The sequence below is a fragment of the Primulina eburnea genome, chromosome 18, assembly GCF_022965805.1.
Source record: "Primulina eburnea isolate SZY01 chromosome 18, ASM2296580v1, whole genome shotgun sequence".
Taxonomy (NCBI): domain Eukaryota; kingdom Viridiplantae; phylum Streptophyta; class Magnoliopsida; order Lamiales; family Gesneriaceae; genus Primulina; species Primulina eburnea.
In genome coordinates, this window is record NC_133118.1 from 21,266,946 (window position 1) to 21,275,758 (window position 8,813).

Below are 8,813 nucleotides of genomic sequence, written 5' to 3' on the forward strand. Positions count from 1 at the left end.
CGTCGGAGTTGGGGTGCGACGTATTGTCGATGTTATTGTTGCAGTGTGATGTTGTTGATTATTGATATTCCAGAAACGGCAAATTGGGTATTTTTGTTATCATTTCAGTTATATCTTATGTTTTTGTTAATATAACTGTTATGTAATACGATGATGATTGTTGTGTATGCTCACCCTTTGGGGGCTGTTTCTGTTGGACATGTTACAAGACTATGTTGTGAGACATGATAAAGGAGAAAGACTAGGTGTGTCTAGTCAAACAGTCCTGTAGTTGATAGTATATAAAGACAGTATAGTTTATTGTCTTATTTGAGTTGTGTGTATGTATTTAGTATATTGTTTCTGCTACACTTATGTAGATAGTGTGATTATTGCACTATTTTGTCGTATATGCATTATATTATTACGTCGTTGAAAAGAAAAAATTTATGCATATGACATCAAATGTTGTATGAATACGTGGCGAGGTTTGGGGCGCCACATTGGTGGTATCAGAGCATATGTTAGATGTCTGGGATGGTTAGGAGTTGGGATTGTGATGAGAGAGTTGGATAACGATATTATTTGCGTGTGTCTGTGCATTTGACTTGTTATTGATGATTTCTTAGTATGATTGATTGTTCTTTAGTTGCATTTCGTACGAAAGGTGTGATGATGATTACTGGATTGTAATTGTTAAAACTATGATTAACAATTTGATTTCCAGTGATGGCAGCTCGAGAACATGTACATCCACACGAGGAAACGGAAGAGGTTGACAGTGGGTTTGGGCAGATAAATCCATTGCCACCTCCTCATATGGGACAGGCACTCGCAGATCAGCCTTTATTGCCTGTTGAGTTGACTTTGGCACAGTTCAGCAGTTATCTTCCACCGAGATTTGATAGTTATGAGACTTGTGAGCGAGCAGAGGAGTGGATTGAGAGGATATAGCAGATATTTGTGACTGCTCCGTGTTCTAGGTCTGCTTGGTTACGATTGGCTACATTTCAGCTTTTGAGGAATGTACTATTGTGCTGGCAGACGACTGAGGAAGGATTGAGAGCCCAGGGCCGTATTGTTGATTGTGATGTGTTTCACTCTCGTTTTCTTGATAAGTATTTTTCTATAGCAGCCAGACAAAAGAAAGAGAGAGAATTCGAGGATTTGAGACAGGGCAGTATGTCTGTTGCTGAGTATGAGTCTGGGTATTCTGTGTTGCTGAAATATGTGCCACATGTTGCTACGAATGTTAATGCTAAGATGAGGCATTTCTTGAGAGGGTTGAAATTAGAGTTATTTGATCGTGTGTAGTTAAACAACCCGGTATCATTTGAGGATGCAGTGACGAGGGCTGAGATGGCTGAGTTGGTTATGCAGGAGTATGGGGCTCATGGATGATTATCAGAGCTGACTAGGGAGTCATTGCGACCACATGGACTATCTTTTAAATATCAGAAAGGTTCATCTTCTTCATCCTCATCTGGGAAGCGCCGATTTGATTCACGACATGTTGTGAGTCGTGGAGGCGGTTCTCAGTCTGTTCAGGGACAGAGAGGGGAGTCCAGAGCAGTTAGATGTTTTCTTTGTGGAGGACATCATCTGATCAGATAGTGCACACAGACCGAGATCACCTGTTTTGAGTGTGGCGGTGTGGGCCATATAGCGAGACAGTGTCCTAGTCGTGACGGACTGAGAGAGCCCAGGATTGATAGAGGTAGATCCTCAGAGAGAGGAGGACGACAGCCTCAGCAGTTTACACCACGACCTTCTGGAGGACAGCCACGTGTGCAGGGAGCTGGTCTTCCTGAGGCACAGGTGTATGCTTTTACACGAGAGCAGGCAGAGGAGGCACGAGAGGAGATGATAGCGGGTAAGTGTTATTTATGTTCTTATCCTGCTTATATCTTTATTGATACAGGTTCCTCACATACATTTATATCGAAGAGGTTTGTGTTTGAGCATCATATGCGCCCGTATCCATTGCCTATGCCTCTTTCTGTTTCGACACCTTCTGGAGTTGATATATCGGTTGTATCTATGATATCAGATGGTATTATTTCTTATGAAGGCTACGAGCTGAGATTTGATATGATTATAATGGAGGTGACTGATTTTGATTGTATCGTAGGAATTAATGTGCTGAGGAGATATTGTGCGACTGTTGATTGTTATCACCGGGTAGTATATTTTTATACAGATGAGAAAGAGGGTTGGACATTTTATGGGAAGGGTTCTCGTCCCCGTGTTCCGTTGGTATCTGCTATCCGGATGTCTCGGTTATTAGAGCATGGCCATGAGGGTTATCTTATTTATGTTGTCGATGTGACAGAGAAGAATAAGGAGATGGGAATAGAATAAATACTTGTAGTTGCTGAGTTTGCTGATGTATTTCCTGATGAGATTCCAGGCTTCCCACCGGTCCACGAGGTCGAGTTTGGGATTGAATTGATGATAGGTACTTCCTCTATTTCTCGTACTCCTTACAGAAAGGCACCAGCAGAGTTGAGAGAGTTGAAAGCCCAGTTGCAGGACTTGCTGGACAAGGGATACATTCGCCCTAGTGTATCGCCTTGGGGTGCACCAGTCTTATTTGTGAGAAATAAATATGGAACGATGCGGCTTTGTATTGACTATCGACAATTGAATAAGGTAACGATTAAGAATAAATATCCCCTCCCTCATATTGATGATTTGTTTGATCAGTTACAGGAAACCTCAGTATATTCGAAGATTGATTTGATGTCAGGATATCATCATATACGAGTTAGAGAGGAGGATATTTAGAAGACAGCATTCAGGACTAGATATGGGCATTATTAGTTTTTAGTTATGCCGTTTGGGTTGACGAATGCTCCAGCTGTGTTTATGAGTTTGATGATAAGGGTATTTCAGACTTATCTCAATCAGTTTGTTATTGTGTTTATTGATGATATATTGATATATTCTAGGAGTAAGGCTGAGCATGCAATGCATTTACGTTCAGTATTACAGATACTGTGAGATAGACAGTTGTATGCCAAACTCCGTAAGTGTGAGTTTTGGTTGGATCGAGTGGTCTTCTTGGGTCATGTTATATCGAGAGATGGGATTTCTATTGATCCAACGAAGGGCAAATCCGTATTAAAGTGGTCTGCACCTAATCTGTACCAGAGATCCGTAGTTTATTGGGTTTAGCAGGTTATTATCGTCGATATCGAGGGATTTTCAAATATTGCTAGACCTTTGACACACTTGACTCAGAAAGGTGTGCGATTTCAGTGGTCTGAAGCATGTGAGAGGATTTTTCAGGAGTTGAAGAACCGACTGACGACTGCACCAGTGTTATCAATTCCTAAATAAAAAGAGAAGTTTGTTCTTTATACTGATGCATCATTACATTGTTTAGGATGTGTTTTGATGCGGGATCGATATGTTGTGGCATATGCCTCGAGACAGCTGAAACCACAAGAAACAAGGTACATGTGCATGATTTGGAGTTGGCAGCCATTATCTTTTCCTTGAAGATATGGCGACACTATTTATATAGAACCTCGTTTAGAATATATACGGATCATAAGAGTTTGAGATTTTTGTTTACTCAGACAGAGTTGAATATGAGACAGAGATGGTAATGCGAACACGGAAGGTCAAGCCCCAAGGAAATCATGGGACCCTTTAGAGTTGCCGGAGGTACCAATCACGAGGGGACGTCTGAAGAGGTTCAAAGAAGCATTGAATGGGCTTATGAGCAAAGAAGACGGATTTACAAGCGAAGTACAGAGTGATGAAAGGTTTGTGATGCATGGGAATCATATGAACATTATTCAAGTACAGAGTGATGAAAGGTTTGTGATGCATGGGAATCATATGAACATTATTCAAGCATCCATGCAAAACGGCGCTTAAATCCGGACAGAAGATCTTGCGCACATGCGCGAAGGCAAGGCGCGCACATGCGCCGAGAAGGAGCGCGCATATGCACGAGGGGTACTGGACACTGAAGGTTTTAACAGAAGACTTCACGCATATGCGCCGGAATAGGGGACGCATATGCGCGACATAAGCAGAGACATGCACGCATATGCGCGAGTTGTGGCACGCACATGCGCGACAGTGGCAGAGACTTGCGCATATACGCGAGTTGGGGCGCGCATATGCGCGCGGTGCAGATTTTTCCTAGTTTAGGGTTTACATTATTTTGGTAACTAGATTTGGTATCTTTGATTATATGTAAACATATTGCACGAAAATTTGGGACACTTTTCAGTCATTATTATTGAGTTTATACAAAACTTTTGAGCTTTCTCTCAACGCTTTCAAGGCTTTGCTTTGTAAATCAAAATCAAACTTATCAAAGTTTTTACTTTGTGGCGTTTGTCGGTTGATTTCATACGGATTGTCAAGGACAGGTTCTTCAAAGGTTCGTTTGATTTATCAATTGTTTCATTGTGATTCTTTGTTACTAAACCATGTAGTTTAGGGGTGAAAATCACGTCTTATTTGAATCAAAATATCGGGACACTAAAACAATCCTTGTTCGTTATTGAATTTGAGGGCGCGATTCATATTTAATCGTGTTTGCCTGTTCTTACGCATGTGGATTCATATCATTTGGTATCAGAGCTTTGGCTCATTGAATTCAAGTAAGTTTACCTTCGTTCTATTATGAGATCTAATTATTCTTTCGTTCCGCTTTCAGATCTGCTTTGTTCTATCAGTCTTCATCGTTCGTGATTCTGTGATACACGAAATTTGTGCCTTATTTTTTTTTCTTTGAATTTTCGAAATTCTTAGAGAAAAAAAAATACAAAAATTCTGAAAATTCACCATTATTTCTTTTGAGTATTTGGTTCTATTCCCTTTCGTGAGTCATATGCACTTGCCTCACACAGTAAAAAATAATAATAATAATAATAATAATATTGATCTGCAAATTACTTGTCTACGCAGTCCAAGTGAGTCGATCACATTTGTTCACAAGTTTAAACTTGGTTGTTTGATACTCAAATACAAAGCTTGAGCACACTTTAGAGAGAAACATTAAATTCGATTGGAAAAATTTGAGTGTGAGTGTTATTTCTTTGGAGTGACTAGTGAGTATTTGTTGTGACCCAAAAAATATTGAGAGAAAAGACGAGTGAATTTCTTTGGAACGACCGTGAGCATTTGGGTGAGGATTATTTTGTTGCTACTAACGTTTTCTTGCAGGTACAAATTTGAAATTAGATGGAGAGGGAGGTAGGAGATAGTTCGAACCCGGGGTTGTATAAGGTTCAAATGGAGGCGTTGTTTGGGCATTTTAGTAGGATGATGAGGAGTGAATTAGAGCTCTTACATGAGAGGCTGGATAAGCTTGAAGTTAGTACTAATGGGAGTAAATCCAAACCTAAGGATTTGGGTAGAGAGGAAGAGGAGTATGATTTGGGAGGAGATGAGGAGAGCCAAAATGAAAATTGGGGTAGGAATGGAAGAGGTAGAGGAATTGGGAGAGGAAGAAGAGAAGCCGTATGGGGTAGATATGATGGGAATATGGAAGATGGTAACATGGGTAGCATTAAGATGAAAATTTCATCGTTTCATGGGAAGTCTGACCCGAAGGCGTACTTAGAGTGGGAAAAGAGGGTAGATTTTGTATTTGAGTGTCACCACTACTCCGAACAAAAGAAGGTGAGGTTGGCGGTGGTGGAATTCTTAGACTATGCTCTCATTTGGTGGGATTAATTAGTGACCACTAGAAGGAGGTATAATGAGAGACCCATAGAAACTTGGGATGAGATGAAGAGAGTGATGAGAAAAAGGTTTGTGCCCAATTACTATTATAGGGAGATGTTTAAGAGGCTACAAACTTTGAGGCAAGGGCTAAAGAGTGTGGAAGACTACTATAAGGAGATGGAGGTAGTCATGATAGGACAAATATTGAGGAGGATAGTGAGGCAACCATGGATCGTTTTCTTTGTGGTTTGAACAGGGAAATTCAAGATCAAGTGGAGCTTAGGCACTACTTGGATCTAGACGAGATGGTGCAAATGACCATAAAGGTGGAGCAACAACTCAAAAGACGAGGAGTTGGTCGCACCAATAAAACTGGAGGTTCATCATCTTCTTTGCGGTCAAATGTGGTGAAACGTGAGGAGAATAAGGTGGTGACCAAGCCCAAGATTGAGACCAAACAAGAGGCGCCTAAACAAGGAGTGCAAGGTAAATCTGAAACTCCTCTTAAACGATCTAGAGATGTTAGATGTTTTAGATGTCAAGGATTAGGTCACATTTCTAGTGAGTGTCCTAACAAAAGGGTAATGATTTTGAATGAAAATGGTGAATATGAGTCCCAAAGTGAGGGGGAAGACGGTGATGATGATGAGATGCCTGAGTTAGAGGACCCTGATGAGGGATATGGGGCAGTTGTAGGAGAAGCACTAGTGACTAGGCGTATCATGAGTGCCCAAGTCAAGGAGGAGGAAACTAACCAAAGAGAGAACTTGTTCCATACTAGGTGCTTTTTGAATCAAAAGGTTTGCAATTTAATCATAGATGGGGGGAGTTGTACTAATGTGGCTAGTGTTGAAATGGTGGAGAAATTGAGATTACCTACATTGAAGCACCCTCAACCATATAGACTTCAATGGTTGAATGACTGTGCGGAGGTGAAGGTGACAAAACAAGTGTTGGTTCCTTTTTCGATTGGGAAGTATGTTGATGAGGTCTTGTGTGATGTAGTACCCATGCATGCATGTCATATCTTGTTGGGTAGACCTTGGCAATATGATAGGCGGGTGACACGTGATGGGTACAAAAATAGGTATTCATTTATGCTGAAGAACGATTATATTGTTCTACGTCCATTGTCCCCAAAGCAAGTGTTGGAGGACCATTTGAAAAAAAAGAAGAGAGATGAGGTCGAAAAAAGAGTGAACTAAAAAGTGAGATGGCCTTTGCAAAAAAAATGAGATGGCTGAAAAAAAGAGTGATAAAAAGAGTGAGATAGCCATACAAATGAAAAATGAGAGGAAAGAGGCCAAAAAAATCATATATGGCCCAAAAAAGTGAGTTGAAACACTTGTTGCACACACATGAACCACTTGTGTTGATTCTTTATAAAGAGATCCTCTTTAACACAAGTGATATAGTCGGGTCCCTTCCGAGCATTGTTGTTTCACTATTGTAGGAATTTGATGATATATTTCCGGAGGAGCTACCTCAAGGACTACCACCATTGAGGGGGATTGAGCACCAAATTGATTTGGTGCCCGGGAGTGCATTGCCAAATCGTCCAGTTTATAGGAGCAATCCGGAGGAGACTAAGGAGCTTCAACGACAGGTAAGTGAGTTGTTAGATAGGGGTTTTGTGCGTGAGTCCATGTCACCTTGTGCGGTACCTGTTTTATTAGTTCCTAAGAAAAATGGCTCATGGCGTATGTGTGTAGATTGTAGGGCAATCAATAACATAACCATTAAGTATAGGCATCCCATACCTAGGCTAGATGATATGTTAGATGAATTGCATGGTGCTTGTATCTTTAGCAAAATTGATTTGAAGAGTGGTTATCACCAAATTAGGATGAGGGAAGGTGATGAGTGGAAAACTGCTTTTAAAACCAAATACGGGTTATATGAGTGGATGGTCATGCCATTTGGCTTAACTAACGCTCCTAGCACCTTTATGCGGTTAATGAACCATGTGTTGCGTGCATACATAGGAAAGTTTGTGGTTGTTTATTTTGATGATATCCTAGTGTATAGCAAAAACTTGGATGAGCATGTTAATCACTTGAGACTTGTGCTAATCACACTAAGGGCTGAAAATTTATATGCTAACCTAAAGAAATGTGATTTTTGTACAAGCAAACTTGTCTTTCTTGGTTTTGTGGTAAGCTCGCAGGGGATACATGTGAATGAAGACAAGGTAAGTGCTATTCGAGATTGGCCGAAGCCTACTACTGTTGGTCAAGTCCGAAGCTTTCATGGACTTGCAAGCTTCTATAGGAGGTTTGTAAAGGATTTTAGCACATTGGCAGCACCAATGACGGCGGTGATCAAGAAAAAATGTCCATTCCAATGGAGCGAGGAGCAAGAGAAGTCTTTAAATCTAATTAAGCAAAAATTAATTAATGCTCCTTTACTTGTTTTACGTGATTTTGCTAACACTTTTGAAATTGAATGTGATGCTTCAGGTGTAGGTATTGGTAGAGTCTTGATGCAAGGAGGTCAACCGGTGGCCTACTTTAGTGAGAAGCTCAATGGAGCAGCGTTGAACTATCCCACGTATGAGAAGGAATTCTACGCGTTCGTAAGGACCCTAGAGACGTAGCAACACTACTTGAGGCCTAAGGAGTTTGTGATTCATACGGATCATGAATCTTTAAAGCACCTTAAGGGTCAACAAAAGCTGAACAAGCGGCATGCCAAGTAGGTGGCATTGTAACGCCCCAGATTCCACGACTGTCCTCACTGTATCAAGACGGGTCTTTCCAGCGTGCTTATGTCCTCACTCACACGCACCCTGGGAAAGCTCCCAGGAGGTCACCCGTCCCAAAATTGTCCCAAGTCAAGCACGCTTAACTTTGAAGTTCTTATGTGATGAGCTACCGAAAAGAAGATGCACCTTCGTGATATGAGTAGTACCAATCAAATCTTATAAGCCCTCTTCAACTGTACAGTCCATTACATTGAACAGTCTCGGAATCCCTTTCATTCTGGGGTGGGATCGGTTCATTCATGTTCCCTCCACCTAGAAGCCTACCAGGAGCCGTTCATTGTCCATGCAACCTCATGGCACCGGCGATCACCCCCCGCCCTCTTCGGCCCCGGGCCTCACATGCCCACCAGCTTCCGCTTGGTTCGTCCCCGAACTA